Raw genomic sequence first — 12,496 nt, forward strand, 5'->3', positions numbered from 1 at the left:
AAAAGAAGCTGAATCTAAATAAAATAATAAAAATATACTCTACACATTCTCGCACACACTCTCATGAAAATCACACACAAATAAATTAGAGTGCGGAATAAACTCGTGATGGATTAGAGTCCAGAATAAATAAATTAAAAAAAACCGTCTGTGTGGTTGGATGATTCTCTGGTCTGCATTGTTCCACCGTTAGCTATGAGTTTCATGTCTTCTGCAAGAGTTGAAATTATGTTTTTATTTTTACGGAGACGTTGGTGTCATTTGTATATCTATCTATATTCCAGGAACAGCACTGGTTCTCATACCGAGTCCTGAGAAACAGCACTGTATACTCCCCCTCCCCCAGTCTGAACAATGACCGTTCACCACTTCTCTCTGCTTTCTGTCCCTGAGTCAGTGTCATATCCACACTATCACTGTCACATTAATCGATGTCTTCCATTTTTCATAACAAGTCTATAAACTGACATTTGATCACCTGCCTTTTGAATGTCTGTACACATAACACAAAACACTCACAGTTTTGTCATCAACGAACTTGATCAGGATTATCAGGCATGATTTTCAATTAACCTATCCGTGCTGTTTGTTATTTATTATCCCATGTTTTTCCAAGAAAGATATATTTTTGAGCTGGGTTCTGGCCTCTAGTAATTTCCAACCACTGACATTCGACTGATTGGTCAGTAGTTACAGGATTTATCTAATCACTCCTTTTGTAACAGGGAGTAACATTTACAGCCCTACAGTCCTCTGTCATGACTCCCATATCCAAGGAGGATTGGAAGATTCTGACAGTGCCTCTGCTATTTCCACCATTCCTTCCCTCAGCAACCGCCTCCATTGTTTTATCAAAGAGCTGCATAGGGTTCAGTTTTCCTAATCTGTCTATTGAATGACACTTGATCAAACACCTTTTGAAAGTCTATAAATATAACTTAAATCACACCACCCTCATCAACCATCTCAATTGTTTTATCAAAGAACTCCATCATGTTTACCTCAGCACTACCTCTCTCCACTCCTCCACTGTTGTTAAATTATCCAACAGCTTATCCGACATCCAGTACTGGATGAGCAGAAATTTCCTCCAATTAAATATTGGGAAGATTGAAGCCATAGTTTTCACGCCCCACTCCAACTCCGTTCCCTTGTTATTGATTCCATCCCTCTCCCTGGCAACAGTATGAGATTCAGACAGTCTGTTTTTAACATTGGTGTCATATTCAGGACAAAATTAATAGGCACATGGACAAATGTGGGTTAATTAAGGAAAACCAGCCGGATTTGTTAAGGGAAAATGGTGTTTAACAAACTTGCTGGAGTTTTTTGAAGTGGTAAAAAAGAAGCTTGATGAGGACAATGAACAAAGAACAAAGAAAATTACAGCACAGGACCAGGCCCTTCGGCCCTCCAAGCCTGCGCAGATCCAGATCCTCTATCTAAACATGTCGGCTATTTTCTAAGGGTCTGTATCTCTTTTCTTCCTGCCCATTCATGTATGTGTCTAAATACATCTTAAAAGACGCCATCGTGCCCGCATCTACCACCTCGGCTGGAAACGCGTTCCAGGCACCCACATGCTGTTGATGTGGTTTAAATGGAATTCCAAAAAGCATTTGATAAAGTGTCACACAACAGACCTGTGAGCAAAGTTACAGCTCATCAAATAAAAGGACAGTAGCAGCATGAAACTAAACTGGTTGAGTGACAGGAAACAGAGAGTAGTGATTAATGGATGCTTTTCGGGTTGGAAAAAAGTTTGTAGTGGAATCAAAACAAAATACTGCAGGTGCTGGAAATCTGAAATAAAAACAGAAAGTGCTGGAAATGCTCAGCAGTGTCTGTGGAGAGAGAAACAGAGTTAATGTTCCGGGTTTGTGTCCTTTCATCAGAACTGGCCAAGGTTAGAAATGTAATAGGTTTTAAACAAGTAAAGCGGGAGTAGAGGGTGTAAACACAAGGACAGAAATGTGGACATTTGAGCAGGGGTGGGGGATCAAAGGTGTTGAAATGACAAGCGAGTGGAAGCTCGGGATCATGCTTTTGGACTGAGCGGAGGTGTTCCACAAAGCGCTCACCCAATCTGCGTTTCACCTGCTGCGGTGTTCCAGTGAACATCAACGCCGGCTCGAGGAACAGCACCTCATTGCCTGATTAGGCACTCGACAGACTTCTGGACTGAACACTGAGTTCAATAATTTCAGAGCATTCAGAGCAGGTCCATTTTTATTATTTGTTTTATCAGTTTTTTTTACCATGTGCCAGACTTAAACTGGGATTTTTATATTGGTGCTTTTAGCTCGGGCTGTTCATTGTTCTGTCATTTAACAACTGCTCTGCACTAATGCTTTGTCTTTTACCACACCATGAGCACACTCTCTTTGCCTTTGCCCCATGACCTCCTGGTCAGTTAATCTCTCTGGCCCTCTGTCTTATCAACACCCCTTCTGCTCCATTTCGCCCCATCCCTGCTTTATTTGCTTAAAACATATTACATTTCTAACCTTTTCCAGTTCTGATGAAGGGTCACTGACCTGGAACATTAACTCTGCTTCTCTCTCCACAGGTGCTGCCAGACTGCTGAGTATTTCCAGCTCGTTTCGTTTTTTATTTAAGATTTGTAGTGGAGGACCACAGGGATCAGTGTTAGGACCCTTTCTCTTCCTGACATATATTAATGACCTAGACCTTGGTGTACAGGGCACAATTTCAAAGTTTGCAGATGATACAAAACTTGGAAGCATTATGAACTATTAGGAGGATAGTGTAAAACTTCAAAAGGACACAGACAAGTTGGTGGAATGGGCAGACAGATGAAGTTCAATGTGGAGAAATGTGAAGTGATTCATTTCGTAGGAAGGACATGGAGAGAAAATATAGAATAAAGGTTACAATTCTAAAGGGGGTTCTGGAGCATAGGGACCTGGATGTATATGTGCATCGGTCATTGAAGGTGGCATGACAGGATCAGAGAGCAGTTAATAAAGCCTACAGTATCATGTAGCATGGAATACAAGAGCAAGGAGGTTGTTTTGAACTTGTATAAGACACTAGTTCGGCCTCAGCTGCAGCGTTACGTTTAGTTCTGGGCACATTAGATAACATGGAAACATTGGAGAGTGTGAAAAAACATTCACAAGAATGGTTCCAGAGATGACGAATATCAGTTCTAAAGATAGACTGGAGAAGTTGGAACATTTTCCTTAGAGAAGAGAAGGCTGAGAGGAAATTTGAAAAAGGTCTGCAAAATTATGAGGTGTCTGGACAGAGTGGATAGGGAAAAACTGTTCCCATTCCTGAAAGGATCGAAAAAGAGAGGACAAAGAGTTAAAGTAATTGGTAAAAGAAGTAGAAGTGACATGAGGAAAACTTTTTCACACAGCGAGTGTTAAGGTCTGGAATGCGCTACCTGAGAGTCTGGTGGAGGCAGATTCAATCGAGGCATTCAGGAGGATATTGGATAGCTATCTGAAAAGGAAGATTGTACAGAGTTACAGGGAGAAGGCAGGAGAGTGGCATTAGATGAATTGCTCTTTTGGAGAGGCAGAGCAGACTCGATGGACTGAATGGCCACCTTCTGTGCTGTAACAATTCTGTGATTCTGTGGCATTTGAACACAAAATGAGCTTCCAACCTTATATTCGTGCCATCACTATGCCCACCTATTCCCACCTCAATAAGATCGCCCAACGTCACCCCGTTTCAACTCATCTGCTGATGAAGCTCTCATTCATGCTTTCATTACCTGTAGACTAGACTATTCCAACTCATTCTCCCACATGCTACTACATGTAAATTTGAGGTAATCTAAAGCTGGGCTGCCTGTGTCTTAACTCACAACAAGTCTCATTCCCCGATCACTAACCTACATCACCTCACAGTCAAACAATGCCTTTATTTTAAAATTCTCAATCATGATTTCAAATCCGTCCATGGTCTCACCCCTCACGATAACTGTAATCTCCTCCTGCCCGACAACCCTCTGAGATATCTCTGCTCCACTAATTCTGGCCTGTTGTGCATTCCTGATATTAATTACTCCCCCATAGCTGTCTGCACCTTCAGTTGCCTCGGTCCCGAGCTCGGGAATATCCTCCCTACACAGCTCTACCTCTCCACCTCGCTTGTATCCTTTAAGACAGTCCTTTAAATCCTACCTCTTTGACCAAGCTTTTGGTCTCCTAACCGAATATCTGCATTTGTGGTTCAGTGTTACACTTTGTTTCATAATGCTGCTTACCTTAGGATAAGTTCTTGTTGAAGTTTGCCAGACATGATTTTTCATTGGTATATCTGTGCTGCTTGAAATGTATTATGCTGTGCTTTTCCAACCAACGAATATTTCTGCCCTGGGTTGTGAAATTTCCCCACCACTGACGTCAGATTGACTGAACAGAACAGGGTTTACTCCATCTCTCCATTTGTAACCAGGGTGTAACATTTACAAACCTCCAGTCCTCTGTCACCACTCCCATATCCAAGGAGAAGTGAAAGATTCTGTCATGTGCCTCTACTATTCCCACCATTCCTTCCCTCCGTAATCCTTATACATCCCATTCAGACAGGGTAAATGTTCTATTTTATTGTGGTACAAAAAGTGCTTGATTGAAAGGGGTTAACTGAACCTGTTTGTTCAGTGACTGTAATTAATGTCAGTCTCCATGGACTCTAATCGTGTCACTGGAGGGTTTCCCTCTGCTATTAATAAGGGACTGCTTTCAATGTGTTATCACATAGTGTTAGCGGGAGCATCAGCCCTGGCACTAAAAGGGATCAGCAGCTCCAGAGAAAGGGAGAGGATAGATCAGAATCTGAGAGCAATAGATTGAAATGTTCCAACAATGGATCAGAATCTGAGAACAATTGACTGGAATGTTCCAACAATGGGTCAGAATATGAGGACAATAGATTGGAATGTGACAACAATGGATCAAAATCTGAGAACAATTGACTGGAATGTTACAACAATGGGTCAGACTCTGACAACAATAGATTGGAATGTTACAACAATGGTTCAGAATCTGAGAACAATAGATTGGAATGTTACAACAATGGGTCAGAATCTCAGAACAACAGACTGGAATGTTACAACAATGGGCAGGAGTTTCATTTGGGAGTTTGACTATCTTTCTGCCAATTATGATCGGTTCCCATTAGACTATCGGATCTATCTTGTATTGAAGATTATGCAACACATTTACTATCCCATCCTTGCTATTATCAGTGTCCCTGGTAAGTCTCTGTATCCAGCTATGAATGTTATAAACCAAGTTTCGCAACATTACTGTTCTTGTCATTTACTCTGCCCTCCTTGTTACTTTTGTTATCCCTGGCAAAACTCTATCTCCAGCTATGAGCTCTATAAACCATTGCTACTTGTATTAGAGTTCATGGAATTTACTCTACCATGTTTTCTGCTGTTGCTGCCCCTGCTAAGTCCCTACTTCCCGCTATGTGATCTGTAAACCGCGTTTCACTGAAATAATGTTCTTAGAATTTTAATTTTGGGAAGAGTGGAGCTTGTGCAATCGGTCTCCTTCGGTCCATCTGCATGAACGACGTACCCCTAACTGGCTAATATCTGAGGTTGAACCAGACAGTTTGCATCCTCTGCGTTCTATTTAACCCTCAGCTGAGTTCTGAACCCTTATTCTCTCCATCACCTACCCTGCCTACTACCAGCTCTGTAATATCACCCGTCTGCCTCAGCTCATTTGCTACATAAACCCTCATCTGTGCCGTTGTTAACATAGAAACATTATGATCATGGCTGATCGTCCAACTCAGCGACCTGTTTGCGCTTTCCCCCCATTTCCTTTGATCCCTTTCATCCTAAGAGCTATATCTAACTCCTTCTTGAAAACATGCAATGTTTTGGCCTCAACTGCTTTCTGTGGCAGCGAATTCCACAGGCTCACCACTCTCTGGATGTAGAAATTTTGCATATCAGTCCTGAAAGGTTTACCCCGTATCCTTAGACGACGACCACTGGTTCTGGACTCCCCCACCATCGGGGACATCCTTCCTGTATCTGTTCTGTCAAGTCCTGTTAGAATTTTATAGGTTCCTATGAGATCCCCATCAATCTTCTGAACTCCAGCGAACATAATTCTCACCGACTCAATCTCTCCTCATACGTCAGTCCCGCCATCCAGGGAATCAGTCTGGTAAACCTATAGCAATAACATCCTTCCTTAAATAAGGAGACCAAAACTGTACACAATATTCCAGGTGTGGCCTCACCAAGGCCCTGAATAATTGCAACAAGACATCCCTGCTCCTGTACTCGAATCATCTCGCTGTGAAGGCCAACATACTATTTGCCTTCTTTACTGTCCTTTGCACCTGCATTCTTACCTTCAGTGACTGGTGTACGAGAACACCCAGCTCTCCTTGCATATTCCCCTCTTTCAGTTTATAGCCATTCAGATAATAATCTGCCTTCCTGCTTTTGCTACCAAAGTGATTAACCTCACATTTATCCACATTGTACTGCATCTGCCATGCATTAGCCCACTCACTCAATTTGTCCAAATCACCCTGAAGCCTCTCTGCATCCTCCTCACAACTCACCCTCCCACCCTGTTTCGTGTCATCTGCAAATTTGGAGATATTACATTTAGATCCCTCACCGAAATCAGTAAGATATATTGTGAATAGCTGGGGTCCTATCACCAATCCCTATGGTACCCCACTAGTGACATTAGCAGGTGAATAGCCTGCCATTCGGAATAAAAGACCCATTTATTCCTACTCTTGGGTTTCCTGTCTGCCAACCAATTTTCTATCTATCACAATACACTAACACCAATCTCATGCGCTTTAATTTTACAGGCTAATGTGTTACGTGGGACTTTGTCGAAAGCCTTCTGAAAGTCCAAATAAACCACACCCACTGGCTCCCCCTCTACTAGTTACATCCTCGAAGAATTCTTGTAGATTTGTCAAGCGTGATTTCCCTTTCGTAAATCCATGCTGACTCTGTCCGATTCAACCACATTTCTCCAAGTGCTCCTCTATAAAATCGTTGATAATGGACTCTAGAACTTTCCCCACCACCGACGTCAGGCTGACTTGTCGATAATTCCCTGCTTTCTCTCAGCCTCCCTGGGGTTACATTAGCTACATTCCAATCGTTAGGAAATGATCCAGAATGTATAGAATTTTGGAAGATGACCACCAATACATCCATTATTTCTAGGACCACTTCCTTCAGCAATCTGAGATGTAGATTATCAGGCCCTGGGAATTTATCGGCCTTCAATACCATCAATTTCCCCAACACCATTTCTCTACTAATACAGATTTCCTTAAGTTCCTCTCTCTCACTAAACCCCGTGTTCCCCAACATTTCTGGTATGATATTTGTGTTCTGCTTTGTGAAGACAGAACCAAAGTATGCATTTAGTTGGTCAGCCATTTCTTTGTTCCCCATAATTAATTCCACTGTTTCTGACGGTAAGGGACCTACATTTGTCTTCATCAATCTTTAAATCTGTTAAATCCACACTTGACTCTTCCAGTTCTATCCTGGTCACCCTCCCAGTTATAAACCTCCATAAACCACTGCCCATCCAGAACTCTGCTGCCTGTTCACTAATATACACCAAATCCTCTTCACCCGTCACCCCAAATCCTGATCACCCATCACCCCTATGCTCACTGATCTACATTAGCTCCAGGACCAGCAGCACCTTAAATTTAATATTTTCATTCTTGTGTTTGAATCTCATCCTCAATTAGTCCCATTGCCCTGTCCATTCCCATATTCCTGCCTTCAAGTCTTTTCTTCAATTCCGATTTAAACGAAGGCTTCTTTCCCTCTGTTTCGGTCTATGGCAGGTATTCTCAGCTCTGCAGTGTCACTGGGCCCAATGCCATGGACGTTTGGATCCATAAAATGGTATCAGTTGAGCTGCCGGTCACTTCCAGTGCTCCATGCTAAGCAGGGCTCTCGTCCCTGTTCACCAAGTATGTGCTGGTAGTGTGCAGAGGGATCTGATCTGACACCAATCAGCCATTCCAGCAGCTTTGATACACGTCTTTTAAACTAAGTGATGGGGGTGTGGTACATTGAGCAGTGTGAGAGGTTGGTGATGTAGGGGGTAGGAGATGCCATGTAGCAATGAATTCACTGACATTGACCACCCGTGTGAGCTCATCAAACTTCTTCTGGCTCTGATGCAAGGTCCTTGGGCCAGACTTCTTGCAGTGACCTCCCTGGCCACCTGCTCCCATTCCCTTCGGAAGACGTTCCTTGAGGGTCTCCGCCCCACCCCACAGAAACATGGCCTCTCTCCTCCGGTCAACCTCCATGACTAAGGCCTCCAGCACGACATCCGTGAACAGCACAGCCCTCTCTCTGCCCTAGTATTCCATTTACCTTGTCTCCATTTGCAGCATTCACAGTCAGCAGCAGCTTCCTGTGATTCAGTACAGCTTCCCTTTAAGAGGGACAGACTACCTTTCAGAGCTGAATCCTGGCTGAAGCACGTGCCAGCCTTAAACACAGTTACGTCCCTGTTCAGCTTGCAGACAGACAGCAGCGCGGGTCACCCTAGGCGATACGTAGAATTCATGCAAATGAGGAGGCAGCAGGAAGTTTGTGTGTCACCTGCCTCAACAGGAATGGGCACGGGCAGATCACGAATCACAATCCCTACCCCTGAAAACTGGTAGAAACTTCTCTTTAACTCTGTATCTATTTTCCTTTTCTCTTTCACCCTTTCTCCCTCTCTCTCTTTGTCCCTTGTTCATATAATCACAGATTGATGCAGCACAGAAGGTCCATTGTGTCAGTGCTGTCTCCTTTAAAGAGCTAACTAATTAGTCCCACTCCCTCCTCTTTCCCCAGACTCCTGTTGATTTTTTTTTTCCTTGTCAAGTTTTTGTTATATTCCCTTCTGAAAGATATTATTGAATCTGCTTCCACCATGATTTCAGGCATTGCATTCCAGATCCCACCCACAGACCGATAGGACCAAATATCCATGGAAGGGTTATGGCACAAAAGGAGGCTATTCAGCCCAATGTGTCTCTGCTGGCTGAAAAAACTAGCCGCCGAATCTAATCCCATCTTCCAGCCGCTGGTCCATGGCCTTGCCAGTTGCAGCACTTCAGGTGTAGGTCCAGGTACCTTTTAAAATCTTTGATTGTTTTTGCCTCCACCACCGTTCCTGGCACTGAATTCCAGACACCCACCACCCTCTGGGTGAAAATGCTTTTCCTCACGTCCCCTTTGATCCGTCTACCAATCAATTAAATCTGTGCCCCCTGGTAATTGACCTCTCCAATGGGGGAAACATGTCCTTCCTGACTACTCTACCTGGGCCCCTCATAATTTTGTACACCTTATTTCAGTCACCCCTCAGTCTCCTCTGTTCTAAAGAAAACAATCTTAGCCTATCCAATCTTTCATCATGGATGCAATTTTCCATCACTGGCAACATTCTTGAAAATCTTCTCTGTACTCTCTCCAAAGTAATTATGTCCTTCCTGTAATGTGGTGACCAGAACTGTACACAATACTCCAGCTGTGGCCTAACCAGTGTTTTATACAATTCCAGAATTACATCCCTCCTTTTGTATTCTATATATCGGCCAGTAAAGAAAAGCATTCCATATGCCTTCTTCACCACTCTGTCTACCTGTCTTGCCACCTTCCAGGAACTGTGGACAAACACTCCAAGGTCTCTAACATCTTCTACCCCTTTCACTATCTGTTGTGGATTCCTTCGCTTTATTTGCCCTTCCCAACTGCATTACCTCACAGTTCCCCAGATTGACTTCCATTTGCCACTTTTTCGCTCACTCAAACAAACCATTTAAACCATTGATATAATTCTGGAGTCCACAGCTATCCTCTTCAATATCAACTACATGACCAATTTTTGTGTCATCAGCAAATTTTCCAATCATGCCTCCCACATTTAAGTCCAAAGCATTAATATCTATCACAAATTGCAAGGGACCCAACACTGAGACCTGGGAACGCCACTAGACACCGCTTTCCATTCACAAGAAACATCTGTCGACCATTACCCTTTGTTTCCTGACATTGGGCCAATTTTGGATCCAACTTGCCAGATTCCCCTGTATCTCATGAGCTTTCACTGTTCTGATCAGTCTGCCATGTGGGACCTTTTCAAACGCCTTACTAAAATCCATGTAGACCACATCCACTGCACTACCTTTATCAATCCTTCTTGCTCCTTCCTCAAAAAACTTAGTTATGTTAGGAAGACAAGACCCTCCCTTAACAAATCCATGCTGACTGTCCCTGATTAATATTTGCCTTTCTAAGTGACAGTTTATCGTAGCTCTGAGAATTGATTCTAATAATTTGCCCACCGATGTCCGGCACAATGGCGCAGTGGTTAGCACCGCAGCCTCACAGCTCCAGGGACACGGGTTCGATTCCAGGTACTGCCTGTGTGGTGTTTGCAAGTTCTCCCTGTGTCTGCGTGTGTTTTCTCCGGGTGTTCCGGTTTCCTCCCACACGCCAAAAGACTTGCAGGTTGATAGGTAAATTGGCCATTATAAATTGTCACTAGTGTAGGTAGGTGGTAGGGAAATATAGGGACATTTGGGGATGTTTGGTAGGAATATGGGATTAGTGTAGGATTAGTATAAATGGGGGGTTGATGTTCGGCACAGACTTGGTGGGCCGAAGGGACTGTTTCAGTGCTGTTTCTCTAATCTAGTCTAAAGGCCTGCTCGGGTCTGGAAATAAAACCGACCAAACCTCACAGAACCACATTGGACCTGAGCCCGAGCTGGCCCGAGCCTGACCCGAACATATTGCACTCACTGAACTTAGCACTTTTGGATGGAATGGAAGGAAGCTGCATCATGAGCGTCGTGACATCATAGAGACACTCACTTGCTCACTGCGCAGACTCACAGTCTGTTGAGTCCAGATGCACGTTTCCCTCCTTGACGTCACAGACTCCCAGCTCTGGCAGGCTTTTCAAATGTTGATGCTTACTTACTCAACTTCTCTTTCCTTCCCAGCCGAGCAAAAGGTAGTACTGTGTGTGTCCGACCCAACCCGAGCCCGAAAACCGGATCCGGAAGAGCGATCCGACCCGAACCCGACACATGACGTCGGGTCTCATCGGGTTTGTGTCGGGTAGCGTGCCTTTCGGTCAGACTGACCAGCCTATAATTATTTGGCCTAACCTTTGCACTATGTTTAAACACTGGCACTATGTTCACAGACCTCCAATCGTCTAATGCCTCGCCTGTATCTAGTGAGAATGTGAAGATGATCCTCAGAGTATCTGCTATTTCCTCCCTCGCTTCCTTTAACAGCCCGGGATACCATCCATCCTGCCCTGGCGATTTATCCACTTTCAAGGATTTCAGACCCTCGAGTACCTCCTCTCTCATTATGCTGATTGTATCTAATATTTCACACTCCTCCTCTTTAATTACAATGTCTACATCATCCCTTTACTTTGTGAAGACGGAGACATAAAATCCATTAAGGACCCTGCCAACATCTTTTGCAACCACGCACAAACTACCTTGTACATCTCTGATATGTCCTCCATTTTCCTTAGTTATCCTTTTATTCTTAATGTACTGATTAACCATCTTTGGGTTTTCCTTGATTTTATCTGCCAATATTTTTTCATGCCCTCTCTTTGCTTTTCTAATTTCCTTTCTTTACTTCGCCCCTGCGCTTTCTTTACTCCTCTCAGCTTTCTAAATTATTATTTGTTTGTGACTGTCATAAGCTTTATTTTTCTGATTTATGTTTCTGTATGTTTCTAGACAACCGGGGGCTCTAAATTTGGCAACTCACTGTGTAAGAAAATTCTCTTCAATTTGTCTCTGGTTCTTTGCCAATTACCTTAAATCTGCATATTTTTAATGATGTTGTGAGCACAGTCCTAGCAGCTACAGACCAATTAGTTTAACATCAGTAGAGGGTAATGTTCGGCAAACAATAATTAGAGAAGAAATCAACAGAAATCAGCAGGCAGGGAGATGTTGCAGAGCACAGCGGGACTGGTGGTCTGAAGTGCAATTCTTTCAATGTGACAAGTATAACAGGTAAGGCTGATGAACTTAGAGCTTGGATTAGTACTTGGAACTATGATGTTGTTGCTATTACAGAAACTTGGTTGAGGGAGGGACAGGATTGGCAGCTAAATGTTCCAGGATTTAGAAGCTTCAGGCGGGAACGAGGGGGATGTAAAAGGGGTGGGGGAGTTGCATTACTGGTTAAGGAGAATATCACAGCTGTACTGCGGGAGGACACCACGGAGGGGTCATGAAACGAGGCAATATGGGTGGAGTTCAGGAATAGGAAAGGTGCAGTCACGATGTTGGGGGTTTACTACAGGCCTCCCAACAGCCAGCGGGAGGTAGAGGAGCAGATATGTAGACCGATTTCGGAAAGATGTAAAGGTAACAGGGTTGTAGTGGTGGGTGATTTTAACTTCCCCGATATTGACTGGGACTCACTTAGTGCTAGGGGCTTGGA

This window comes from Heterodontus francisci, unplaced genomic scaffold (assembly GCF_036365525.1).
Source record: "Heterodontus francisci isolate sHetFra1 unplaced genomic scaffold, sHetFra1.hap1 HAP1_SCAFFOLD_73, whole genome shotgun sequence".
Lineage (NCBI taxonomy): Eukaryota > Metazoa > Chordata > Chondrichthyes > Heterodontiformes > Heterodontidae > Heterodontus > Heterodontus francisci.